The sequence below is a fragment of the Neophocaena asiaeorientalis genome, unplaced genomic scaffold (genome assembly GCF_003031525.2).
Source record: "Neophocaena asiaeorientalis asiaeorientalis breed wild unplaced genomic scaffold, Neophocaena_asiaeorientalis_V1.1 scaffold152, whole genome shotgun sequence".
Lineage (NCBI taxonomy): Eukaryota > Metazoa > Chordata > Mammalia > Artiodactyla > Phocoenidae > Neophocaena > Neophocaena asiaeorientalis.
Genome location: NW_020185338.1, coordinates 264,667 through 273,484, shown reverse-complemented (window position 1 = coordinate 273,484; position 8,818 = coordinate 264,667). Strand labels below are relative to the sequence as shown.

Below are 8,818 nucleotides of genomic sequence, written 5' to 3'. Positions count from 1 at the left end.
ATCAAGCACATACTTTTTGCGGAAGGAAGGTTTCTGCTAGTCACGAGGAGCAGACATCACCACGAAGGATTTTAGTGCTTTTCTAGATATGAGGAGATACAAGAATTGGGCTCATAAAACTGTCTCCTGAAAATATCTAACTATCTGAAGACCTGTTCTGCTAGTTCTTCCCAGAGCACAGAGGGCCTCATCTCTGCCCTCCACCCTGAACCCCTTTCAAGAGGTGTTGAAAGTCAGTGGCTGCAGCAGCTCATGATTTAATCCTTGTAGAGCTCGATGGCAAGTGCCCATGGCAAGTGACAGTTTGTATTGACAATATCAAGGTGTACACATACAATATATGTTTACATATGAAAAACCACAGTGAGGCACCACTGGATACCCACCGAATTTGTGAAGCTGGAAAAAACCATCATTTTAAATGCATGAAGGAGTTAGCAGGAAAGAAAAAAAGTATAAGGAATCTGCTGATACCAAGGTCAAAACCAGATTCCAGAGGGGAGGGAGCCTTGAGGTTAATGAACAAAATGACAGAAGGAAAAAAACGCGATCCTTGCTTTGGCCCTGGGTGGAGGGGTAAAAATCTCCTGGGAGTGCTGTGGCCCCCTGGCAGCCCTCACGTATCCATTCTCCCTTTAATTTACTCTCCTTAGGTTTTTGCTCTACAGCCCCCCAAATAACTCCTGTCTAGACCACCCAAGACCTCCACACTTCTAAAATCCACCAGTCATTTCCCAATGTGAGCACACTTGATCTCTCACAGAACTTTTTTTATTGATGTGAAATTCACATAACATTAATCATTTTACAGTAAAATTCAATGGCATTTAATACATTCGCAATGTCGTGCAACCACCATCTCTGTCGAGTTTCAAGACATTTTCGTCACCCCAAAAGAAAACCCTATACCCAGTCAACAGCCACTCCCCACTCCCCTAATCCCTGGCAGCCACCAAATCTCCTCTTTGCCTTTATTGATTTACCTGCTCTGGATATTTTGTGTATATGCAATCAAGCCCTCTCCCACAATTTGATGCAGTTGATCTCTTCCTCTTCCTTTCAACATTTTCTCCACGAGGCTCCCAGGATCCCCACACTTCCTGGTTTCCCTTAACCTGATCTCTGAACACTGGTGGGTCCAGGGCTTAGTCATGCACCTCTCCTTCTCTCTATCCCCACTCACTCCCTGGCTGACTCACCCAGTCACATGGGTTTAGGTTCCATCCACGTTCTGATGACCCCAAGCTTTTCTCTCCAGCCAGGACTCTCCCCAGAACTCCAGACTCACACATCCCATTGCCTACCTGACATCTCCGCTCGGCATGTCATACTTGCCCTAATCAAGCCTGAGCTCCTGACCTTCCCCACCAAGCCTGCTTGTTCTGATTCATGTCGAGTCCTCCTTCCGGGTCCTCCAGCAGAAAACCTTGACGTTTTCATCCTCGACACTGCTTTTTCTTTCATACCCTATATTTGACCTGTCAGCAAAATCCTATGGGTTCTCTTCAAAACAGATCCAGAATCTGACCACTTCCATCACCTCCACAGCTATCATTCTGGGGCAGGCGATCTCCTTTTTCACTAGAATTATTGCAATCACCCGATAACTGTTGTCCTACTCCTGTCCTTGGACCCCTTCAATCCATTCTCAACACACCATCCAGACGGATGTATTAGTCAGGGTTCTCTAGAGAAACAGTATGTATGTATGTATGTATGTATGTATGTACGTCTGCATGTATGATAAGGGTATGGAATTGGCTACTGACTCATGCAGTTATGAAGGCTTAGAAGTCCCGTGATCGGCTATCCGCAAGCTGAGACCCAGGAAAGCCAATGGTGTGGTCGCAGCCTGAAGGTCTGAGAACTAGGAGAGCCAATGGTGTGATTCCCAGCCTGAGCGCAGAAGACCAACGTCCCAGCCTAGACAGTCATGCAGAAACCGAATTCTCCCTTCTTCTGCATTTTTGCTCTATTCAGGCCCTCATTGGATTGGTTGATACCCATTCACATTGGGGAGGGCAATCTGCTATACTCAGTCTACTGATTCAAATGCTAATCTCATCTGGAAACATCCTCCCAGACGCACTGAGAAATAATGTTGAGCCAGCTATCTGGGCATGCCCAGATTCAGTCACGTGGACACATAAAATGTATATCACGTTGCTAAACGTGAGTTAAAGCAATTCTCTGCTGGAAACCTTCTAATGGCTTCCTAACACTTTTAGCCTAAATGCAGAATCCTCCACAGGGCCTAGAAGGACCCATATTATCTGACCCCTGCCTGCTTCTCCACCCTCACCTCCAGCCATTCTGCCCCTTCTGCTCTTACAGTCCTGGCCCCCTTTGCCCCTGATTTCCGGGTCCCTGCACTCACGCTCCCCTCTGGCTGGAGCACTCTTCCTCTCCCTTGCCCCATGTCCTCTGGGCTCACTCCTTTACCTCCTTCAACTCTTTACAGAGGTGTCAGCTTTTCATTCAGCCTGCCTGACCATCCTATTGAAAACTGCAGTTTCCACCTGGAACACTGCCCCCTCCTTCCCTGCTTTGTATTCTCTCATAGCACTTACCACCATCTCATCTCAGCCAGAATTTGACTTATTTTATCTGTCTCCTCTCACTAGAATATAAGCTCCACAAGAACAGGGACCTTTGCTTTGGTCCCTTTTGTTTCTATCCCCAGCACCTGGATTTGTACTTAGCACATACTAAATGCTTAATAAATATTTGTTGAATCAATCAATGAATGAATTTTCCAAAAGCTAGTTTAAAGAAAGAAAAGGGGTTTGTACTGATCAAGAGAAAAATTCCTTATTGTTCATAGAAAGGAGAAACCTTTTAAGGATCCCACTTTCCCCAGGTCTCTGCCTTAGACATCTCACATGTACCCTTTTAAGAGAGGGGCATGGCCTTGGGAATTCAGTCCTAGACCTGTCTGCTCCTATCCACTGATAAGGTGGACATAAGACTCGTCACACCATGCGCGGGGGCTACAGGATTGAGTAGACTGAGGTACGTCCACGTACCCAGACTTACTCACTAATTCACTAATTCATTCATTCCTCTGGCCTCCCTTGCAGGACTTACTACCTTGTTTGTAATTGTCAGTTTTCTTATCTATCCACACAGACTTTGAGCTCTTTAAGAGCAGACATTCTATCTGTCTCCTTAATGCCTAGCTGTGTCTGGCACAGACTAGACAACTCAACAAAATGGAAAGAGTGGGTGAATGGAAAACAGTGGCCAGAGTGAAAGAAGGCCAGCAGCTGGGGAACTCACGAGACTTGTCTTCAGAATGGGGGGCACCTGTCTGGATGGAGCAGTGGGTACCTGTTGGGGGATAACATTGGATGGGTGAAGCTAGGCACCAAGTCCCTGCTAGGTTGCGGCAGTTCCCTAATTAGGGGAGAACAGACCAGTCGGGAGGGACGTGAGTTGAAACAAGCACACATTTATTTGACTGCCTCCTATGTGGCTTCACACAGCTACCCCACCTGCATTCAGATGACGGATCCCCAAATCACGATTAACAGTCAGTTTACGTGGGACTGATGTCAATGACCCAGGTGTGCCCCTTCCTGGGCCCCGTCACTAGACTCAGGCACACTTCTCTCCTCCTTCTGCCCACCACTATCCCTCCTTCCTGAGACTCTCACCTCCTTCTCGGCCTCCTGAGGAGAAGGGGCTGGGTTGGCCCTGCCCCTTGGCCACGCCACCAAAGTCACACCTGATTGCAAAGATGATGTCTCCCCTGAGGGGTGATGAAGACCCCTCCCCTCAGGCCTGAGGAACTCCACCAGGCTTTTTTATGCTTGCATGATGGAATGTCTCCAGCATTTCAGTAGAATGTTCCACCCCCATGCTTCTGGGGTCCTTGAAAACCAAGTAGGGGAACTACTTGACGTGAGTTTTGGAAGGAAAGAGGTAGATTGGCCTTGTGGGTTAGGCAGGCAGGATGGGAGGGGTCCAGGAGGTCCATGGCAAGACCCATGCCTTCATTTTGGATGGAACTAGACTTAGGATGTGGATTATGGATGGAGAAGAATAAGCAGAAGGTCATGCAGGGGGAAACTCAGAGAGACATAAAAATCATACCTACCATTTGTTATGCACCTGTTGTGTGCCAGGTATTGTGCTGGATGCCTACATATGCAATAGATTCTTTCTGAGGTACCTACCTATCTCGTGGAACCAGCTTCTCTAATCCACAGGGTGGGACCACTGCATTCATTCATTTAACAAAATATGTATGCACCTACCGAGTAGTAAGCCCTGTCCTAGGTGCGAGGTACACAAGAGAAGGACAGATGTGGTCTATGCCTTCGTGGAGGGGAGACGCACACTAAGTAAATAAACAAATAAAAATACATTCTACAGATTATTATAAATTTGCATAATTATAATTGCACAAATTATAATTACACAAAATAAAATTGTATAATTATAAGTATTATAAAGGAAAAGAATGAGGTACCGTGTGGAGCAGGACAGGACCTAGTGGACTCAGGCTGGCCAGGGAAACTTTCAGAGCGGGAGAATTTTATACCAAGACGTGAATGACGGGAAGGGACCGTCCGTGTGAATTGGGAATTGTGGGTGATGATGGGGTGGGGAATGTGTGGAGGGGAAATTTCCAAGGCAGTGGGAACATCAAGGCCAATGTTCTTGAGGGTGGGATGACTGGACACTGTGAGTCTGAGGGACAGCAGTTCCAGATGCAGCTGGCGAGGGCAGCCTGAGCCAGATCCTGCAGGGCCTTGTGGGCCACAGTAGGGAGGCTGGGTTTCATTTTATTTTATTTTATTTTTTTTGGCCCTGCCTGGCGGCATGTGGGATCTTAGTTCCCTTACCAGGGATGGAACTATATTGGAAGTGCAGAGTCTTAACCAGTGGATCTCCAGGGAAATCCCCCAGGTTTCATTTTACACACTGTTATTTGATGTGTTAATTTTAAAAGTATATAGATTATTGAATCATATAATTTTAAAATATTTTGATAACTGTATTTCAATATTCCCACTATAATTTCTTTTGTCATACTGTGCATATTATTTTATGGTTTAAAAACACAATTCTGCCTCATGGTTCCAGTGGGGAGAGAAAGAGGAAGCAGGGGGTGCGGGCGGTTAGGGGGGACCCACCAACAGTTTCTGCTACCACCGCCGGGGCCGCCTCTGTGCTCTTGGCTGTGGGAAAGGAGATGTGAATCCTGGGTGCAAGGCCACACCTACGGGAAGGTGGGCAGTGGGACAGCGATGGCAGATACAAATAAACTCAATATCAACAGCCTCATCCAATGGCTGTTGGAAGTTAGAGGGTCCAAGCTAGGCAAGAATGTCCAGCTACAAGACAATGAAATCAGAGAACTGTGCTTAAAGTCCCAAGAGATCTTTCTCAGTCAGCCCATCCTTCGAGAACTTGAAGCACCGCTAAAAATAGTGGTGATACCCACAGGTAATACTATGATTTGCTTCGACTTTTGGAGTATGGTGGTTTCCCACCAGAAAGCAATTATCTATTTCTTGGGGACAGGGAGAAGCAGTCTTTGGAGAATATCTGCCTCTTATTGGCTAAAGAAAATCAAATATCCCAAGAATTTTTTTCTTCTCAGAGGAAACCACGAGTGTGTCAGTATCAATAGCATGTATGGATTTTTATGATGAATGTAAAAGAAGATACAACATTACACTACGGAAAACTTTCATAGACTGCTTTAACTGTTTACTGTTAGCAGCCGTTGTGGATGAGAAAACATTCTGCTGTCATGGAAGTTTGTCCCCATGTCTTCAATCTATGGAGCAGATCCCGAGAACTGTGCGGCCAACTGATATACCAGATCAAGGTCTTCTTTGTGATCTTTTGTGGTCTGACCCAGGTAAAGATGTCTTAGGCTGGGGTGAAAATGACAGAGGAGTTGTCCTTCACATTTGGTGCTGAAGTGGTTGCCAAATTTCTCCATCAGCATAATTTGGATCTTATATGTAGAGCCCATCAGGTGGTTGAAAATGGTATGAATTTTTTGCAAAGGGGCAGTTGGTCACTCTGTCTTCTGCAACTGATTATTGTGGAGAGTTTGACAATGGAGGTGCCATGCTGAGTGTAGACAAAGCACTAATTTGTTCTTTTCAGATTTTAAAGCCTGCAGAGAAAAAGAAGCGGAATGCCAGGAGCCCCTTTAACACCTCCAAGGGGTATGATCACAAAGCAAGCAAAGAAACAGGTGTCATTTTGACACTGCTTAATTGGGACTTGTAACATATAGTATACGGTCTTCACTTTTTAAATCGTAATGTATATTGGTCAGCTTTGCTCAAATAGTGTTTGTGGGCATGCTTCTTCCATTTTTGACTTAATGAATGATATTTGCTAATTATAACAGCAAATAAAAGACTCTCCACTCCCAAGAAAAAAAATGTTTTGTTTTGTTTTTTAATTCTCTGGGTTTTCTTTGCAAACAATTTTAAGGATGGTATTAAAGCAGTACACCCCAGGACAGTTTATCCTGTCTAGGGGGTAAGTGTGCATTTGATCTATTTTAAATTCGGTACAACCCAAGAATAATGCAAATTTGTTTTCTTTAGGATATAAAGAGAGCCCTAGGGTGCTCAATCTGTACAAGTTATTGTCATAAAATGCATACTGTTGATACAAACCACTGTGAACATATATTTTTAAAACTTTGTTTCAAAGGATTGCTTTTTTCTCTTACTGTCTTGTCATGTACAAACTAGTAACTTTCAACCTTGCCAGCATCACTGGTATGATGTATATTTAATCAAAGCACACTTTCCCCTACCATATACTTAAAATGATGATTAAAGCCATTACTTTATTTTACTTTATTTTTTTAAATAAATTTATTTATTTTATTTATTTATTTTTGGCTGTGTTGGGTCCTCCTTGTTGCACGTGGGCTTTCTCTAGTTGGGGGAGCAGGGGCTACTCTTCGTTGTGGTTCATGGGCTCTAGGCACATGGGCTTCAGAAGTTGTGGTACGCGGGCTCCGTAGTTGTGACTCGCGGGCTCTAGAGCGCAGGCTCAGTAGTTGTGGCGCACAGGCTTAGTTGCTCCGCAGCATGTGGGGTCTTCCCGGACGAACCCATGTCCCCTGCATTGGCAGGTGGATTCTTAACCACTGCGCCACCAGGGAAGCCCCAGAGTCATTATTTTAAACGTTTGTTAACTCTTTCCTAAAGCCAAAGTTTCCGTTGAAATACGTATTGGCACTCCTCTAAGTATAAGGTGGCTTGGTTGTGTACACATGCTGCCTTCCTGGGGATTCAAAAACAGGTTTTTGAGTTTGAATAGCGATTAGTAACATAGTTACTGCTTAAGCTATTAATGATTAAAGTTAATAACATTTTGTACAATTTCCATAGAGCCTATTCATTAAATAACCTTTCTACCATTACATCAGGCCTGAACCCGTTCATTCAGAAAGCTTCAAATTAAAGAAACAATACTGTTCTTTATGAGTGACCAATTATGCTTTCTTTTGTCTACATTCTTTATTCTACAGGGAAATTGAGGCTTGTAAGTCAAAACAAAGGAACTAACTTACTACCACTAGGTTTATATAGAACTCAGGATATCTATGACTTTTTAAAACTATGATCTGTTACAATGTTTCAACAGAGGACCCTTTACAATACCATGTGGTGAAAATGAATTCAGACTTATTAAATGATGAACTTGTTAAAAACACACACACACACACACACACACACACACACTCACAATTCTGCAAAAGGGTCCATGGCACAAAGAAGATAAGATGTAGGTCAATTCCCTGCACCCAAGCTGGACTGGCCTTCCACAGGATCCCAGAATCTCAGAGTGAGGCTCTTAAAGAACACCCGGGGAACTTCCAGTGGTTGGGACTTGGAGAGCTTTCACTGCCTGGCCAGGTTCAATCCCTGGTCGGGGAACTAGGGTCCCGCAAGCCTGTGGCTCACCCCCGGCAAAACAAAACAAAACAAAACAAAACAAACCCAGTACAGGGTGCAAAGAGTGCAAAGACATTTTAAACTACCTAGTAGCTATATCAAGAGCTTCTTGGTAGGGCACGGGGAAAGACTGGGAGGGGCTCTGCATACCTTCTTCCCTGCCCCCCTCCCTCTTCCTCCACACTCTTCAATCAGGACTGCTTGACTTGGATGCATTTTATATACGGGGCATAGACATAAAGATTTCCTTTAAAGAAAGAAGCCCACAGTATAACAATCACTCACATACACCTTAAAAACCACTAACCACCCATTTTACAGGTGAGGAAACGGAGGCCCTGAGAGAGAAATGGAATTGCCTATGATGCCAAAGCAAGGCATGTGATGTTTGTTGACTCTCAGGCATCTGCTTTTTCCAGGACAGCACAAAGCCTCTTCCCCACCCAGCCCTGCTGCCAATGTTGGGTCATATGGGGGTTGGAGGCCTCTGAGCAGGGGTAATGACAGGCTGAGGATGTGGGGTGAATGGGGGCCTAGGAGGTTTCATCAGGGCTGCAGTGGCAGAGGGACTCATCTCTGGGAGCAGCTTAGCATTCCAGGTGACATGGAAAACACCAGAAATGGTCTGTCAATCTGGAGGAACTCCCAAACAGGTATGGGAATATGAAATTCCTGGGCGTCACCCAGCGTTGATTCATGGAAATATTACATTCTGTGCTCTATAAACAAAACGATCCAGCAATACTCATTTTACTTGTCAGTCCAGATGTAATATACATACATACAAACATACAAGCGTACGTATATATTTTTAAGCATAAAGTGCCTCCTGCTGCCGGAAGCTAAAAGTGCACAAAGAGGTTCACAATTTC

General features: G+C 44.7%; 1 pseudogene; it reads left to right on the top strand.

The window, feature by feature from the left end:
* Positions 1 to 5,255: 5,255 nt before the first annotated feature.
* Positions 5,256 to 7,479, top strand: LOC112393911 (serine/threonine-protein phosphatase PP1-gamma catalytic subunit B-like; annotated as a pseudogene).
* Positions 7,480 to 8,818: the final 1,339 nt, after the last annotated feature.